Source organism: Tachysurus vachellii, chromosome 16, assembly GCF_030014155.1.
Source record: "Tachysurus vachellii isolate PV-2020 chromosome 16, HZAU_Pvac_v1, whole genome shotgun sequence".
In the NCBI taxonomy this organism is placed as follows: Eukaryota; Metazoa; Chordata; class Actinopteri; order Siluriformes; family Bagridae; genus Tachysurus; species Tachysurus vachellii.
In genome coordinates, this window is record NC_083475.1 from 22,313,383 (window position 1) to 22,318,182 (window position 4,800).

Genomic DNA, 4,800 nt, shown 5'->3' on the forward strand with positions numbered 1-4,800 from the left:
CATGCACACACACATACACACACACATGCACACATGTGCACACACACACATACACACACATGCACACACATACACACATGCACACACACACATGCACACACATACACACACACACATGCACACATGTGCGCACACACATACACACATGCACACACACATGCACCCACATTGTGTGCTGCTACACTCAGCCAATCACAGCGCACGCTTCACTGACCAATCAGAAGAGTTGGAGTACTCACAGCTTTACTCACATAGACACGGCATCACACACAGTCACACAGATACAGACTGAACTCTGGTGTGATGCTGCCCCCTGCTGGATTTGAGCAGGAAGTAGGGCAAAAATCATTTTATCATGTAAATAATTTATGAAATGTTTGTTTAATATTTCTATTATATACTTTATGAATGTAAAAAACTTTATAATACTATTACAATGTATCCACTTTTTATATTATATATAATATATATAATTAAAAATGAAAGTTATCTTAAATGTACACTTTACTCCTCAGTGATATTTACTTTTAGAAGTAAATAAAGATCCAAATAAAGTTCATATAAAATGTAATATATATATATATATATATATATATATATATATATATATATATATATATATATATATATATATAGCATGTACAATATTTGAAAAATAATGTAAAGCATTTAAAAATATAAATGGGGAGAAAAAGAAAGAAAGTTTTTTTATTACCTGAACTGAACTTTCTCTAATATGATGTTTATCATTAAATGTTTAATATATTTCAAATGTGTGGTATATAAATGTAAAATAAATCAAATCTTCATTAAAAAAAATCTGTTATTAATTGAAGATAAAAAACAACCCAAACAAATAATAATAAAAATCTAAAATAGTTTTATTGTTATTTTATTTGATTAATTTTTCTTTTCTTGTATGTAATGTTCAGCTCATGTTCAGTGGTGTATCAGATGATGATCACAGGTTTGTTGTGAGACTCGTTATTTAATCTACAGACTCAACAGCAGCCTTCAGTGACACCAAACTCCATTTATTCAGATTTTACAAAGACTACAAAATTCTCCAGATGATTTTAAACCGCAGTCTCTTAATATTTACATGATATGTTACTTACAAATGTACAAAATATAAAACATTTACGCACCGAAATCAAACCAGAATTAATGTAACTCTCGCACAGAGACAGAGAAGCGACTACACACAAATAAACAAGACAAGAAGAACACTGACATGTTACATCAGCATTATTATTATTATTATTATTATTATTATTATTATTATTAATTAAATCTAAAATCTGGATTTGTTTGGAGCAAAAATAATCAGAATAAATGATTCTGATTAAAAATGAAAAAAAAAAAAATTTATTTGGATATAAATTTAAAATAAATAATAAAGTGGTGAAGACTGAAGAGGTTATTAAAGGTCAAAAGTCCAATCCAGGTCAACTTTAGTCCTTTTATTAAAGTGAGAGCGGTTGCAGTGCATGCTGGGAAATTCCTACACTGTAACCGAAGGAGTGTTAAAATACTTGGACGAGTTTCTTTTTAATTTCTCGAGAAATTATTCAATTCCTTAAACTTCTGCAGTGAAGATTAAAGTCCAAACTCGTGTTTAGTTACGAGATCCGAGTCATTAGTTTGTGGGATGAAGTCGACTCTGTTTAATGAATCACTGTGCAGTAAAATTCAGGGTAGAAATGAAACTTTACAAACTTTACAACACTCACAAAACCACCACAAAGGAAAGGAGTGAAAGTTAAACAGAGAAAAAAGACTAATAAAAGAGTAAAAAAATTCAATCCAGCTCGATTTTTTTCACTCGAATTTTAGTGATTTATATTTTTGGGAACGAATCTGAATTAAAAATTGTAAACGTCGTGAAGTTTTATTATCGTTGTTGCTTCGTCTGCTATGAAACTGGAGACTAAAAATATTTTATTTAAGATTTAAAGAAAGTTGTAAAAAAATGTAAATGTTAAAATAAATGAATGCAGGAATGTTTTGTGTCATTTTGCACCTTTGTGTTATTTTTTATAAATTAAACACAGAACTTTTTTTTCGTCTTTAAACATCACACAGAGATTTTAATCGCTGCTTAAAAAATGTGCAGAAAATTTTTACAATTTCCTAAAAACAAACAAACAAAAACAAACAAACGTTGCACGATCGCAGGATGTATCGCAGGACGTGTTCCAGAAACAACGGCACTGTGGGAAAGGTCAAAGGTCATTAGCACCTGGAGGATTTTGGCATCTTTACAGATTTTTTTTTTGTAAACATTTCGGGGGAAAATTTTAAACTTTATATTCAGGGTTTTATTTTAAACTCCAACACAAAGCATGAGCTGCTTCTGTATTATTATTATTATTATTATTATTATTATTATTATTATTATTATTATTATTATTATTATAATATAAATGTATTTTATTTATTAGATTTATAAAGCACCGCTTACTGAAAGCACCTTTTTACTTTTTTACATTTTTTGCGCTCACTTCAGGAGCTCGATGTTCTGAAGCTCCGTCACTTTAAAACGTGGCAGTTTTTCACTTTCACGTTCATTTTGTCCTTAAATCAAACTGTAAAACTTTACACTGTTTTTCTCGACTCTTCGTGACACGAAGCTCGTCTCTGTTTCCAGACATTTTAACTGACGGCGTCTGATGTTTCCGTCAAAAAGAAATTATTAAAAAAATAATAAAATAAGAATTCAGTTTAAATTTTATAGAATTTAATGATATTTATTTGGGTTTTTATTTCTACTCTTTTTGTCTCAAGCATCAACCTGAAGGTTAAATTCCTCAAGCTGAAGAACATTTTAATTTTTTTTGGAAACTGAAAATATTTTTTATTGTTTTAAATAAAATGTAAATATGTTTAGTCGATGACTGCAAAGTAAAGCAGCACACATTCGGGGCAGGTGCAGTGAGGGGCAGGTGTAGTGAGGGGCAGGTGCAGTGAGGGGCAGGTGTAGTGAGGGGCAGGTGCAGTGAGGGGCAGGTGCAGTGAGGGGCAGGTGTAGTGAGGGGCAGGTGCAGTGAGGGGCAGGTGCAGTGAGGGGCAGGTGCAGTGAGGGGCAGGTGCAGTGAGGGGCAGGTGTAGTGAGGGGCAGGTGCAGTGAGGGGCAGGTGCAGTGAGGGGCAGGTGCAGTGAGGGGCAGGTGTAGTGAGGGGCAGGTGCAGTGAGGGGCAGGTGCAGTGAGGGGCAGGTGTAGTGAGGGGCAGGTGCAGTGAGGGGCAGGTGTAGTGAGGGGCAAGTGTAGTGAGGGGCAGGTGCAGTGAGGGGCAGGTGTAGTGAGGGGCAGGTGCAGTGAGGGGCAGGTGCAGTGAGGGGCAGGTGTAGAAACGATCATCACTAAGATCATCTCTACACTTTAATATTTATTTCCATTTATTTGTGTTTATTTGTTTATTTGTGTTTTTATTTATTAATATCTCAGTAAAATCCGGGGACAGTTTTGTACTTTAATAGAATAACTTGATTTTGAGGTAGTGATCATGTTACTGTTAATACACTGAATCATAAGTATGTTTATGTCAATCCTACAGTAGGTTTCTGTTTATTCTCAGATTCGATTAAAGACGTTTATCTTTCATTAACACACGTTTTTTTTAGACAAAAAGCACTTTTTAAAAACAACTTTTCACTGCAGCAGAAATAAAACTCAAAATGTAAAACAACAATAAAGCACCGATTTTACACGTTTCTGCCCTGAAACTGGAACAATCATTTTATTTAGAAACATTTTCATAAACTATTGAGATTTTTGAGGCTTTACATTTAATTTATATACCAGATTTATTTTTCCTGATAAATGAAAAAATCATCATTAAAAAAAAAAGAAAAAAAAAAGAAGGTGTCGTGTTCAGTGTGTTTTGAAGGAAAAGTGCTTTTAAAAAGTTGATGTGAATTTTTATGGTTCTGATCATCATCATAACTCCTCCATTGGCTGTGGATTTATAGCGACGTTAGACTTTAGCATTAGCATTAATATTAAACTTTACATTGTTCTTTTGATTTTTTTTCTAGTGAACAATTCACAATATTTAGTTTTCTCTCTGTAGAATGAATCTGAGAAAATGTGCAAGACTTCAAATTCTGAACCTCACACACACACACACACACACACACACACACACACACACACACACACACACAGACGACAGAAGTAAAAACAGCATGCTAGCTAAGCAACTTGTCTTATTTGTGCTCGTCCTCAGAGTTCAGCTCGTCCCAGCTCAACTGGGATTCCATAAATTCCATATTACATCTGGTTTATTTTACTCGGCTTCTAGAACGCTGCGTCCGAAATCGAACACTCACTCGTGAGGTAACAAAAATAAAATATGCAAACGTGGCATTTATTGATTTACATTTCCGTCTTCTCTGAAAAAAGACGACGCTTTTTTTCATTTTGTTAAATTCTGCAGAAGACCTTTAGAGCTCAGCACAGTTAAGGCAGCAAAGAAGCACCGTAATCAGACTCGTCCCCTCGTCCCCTCGTCCACTGGGAATAATAATCCTAGCACTACAGCGCTCCTGGTGGAGGAAAGGGAACTGCAGGCAGTGGAATTAGCGTGAATTAACGTGTGACTCGCTTCAGTTCAGGCATTAAAGATGATCATCGTTGGACTCGTTAATGCTGATGAAGTGGTTTCGCATTAGCGCAAATGAGACGAGGCTTGTGCTTGTTGGCGTACAAACGTTAACGGATTTTGGCACCACAGCAGCACCACAGAGACTCCAGAGGAAAAAACGAGACCCCAGTACGTGTGACTGACGATCAGAATG

The 4,800-nt window shown here is 34.8% G+C and overlaps 1 protein-coding gene across 5 annotated transcripts in view; it reads right to left on the minus strand.

Moving 5' to 3' along the window:
• Window positions 1-1,013: 1,013 nt before the first annotated feature.
• The window catches only part of nav3 (neuron navigator 3), a 140,162-nt gene continuing 136,375 nt past the window's right edge, over window positions 1,014-4,800 (minus strand). For all 5 annotated transcript variants that reach the window (XM_060889249.1, XM_060889248.1, XM_060889247.1 and 2 more), the window contains one exon: window positions 1,014-4,800. This exon is cut by the window's right edge and continues 234 nt beyond it. The gene's annotated coding sequence lies outside the window, so the exon portion shown is untranslated.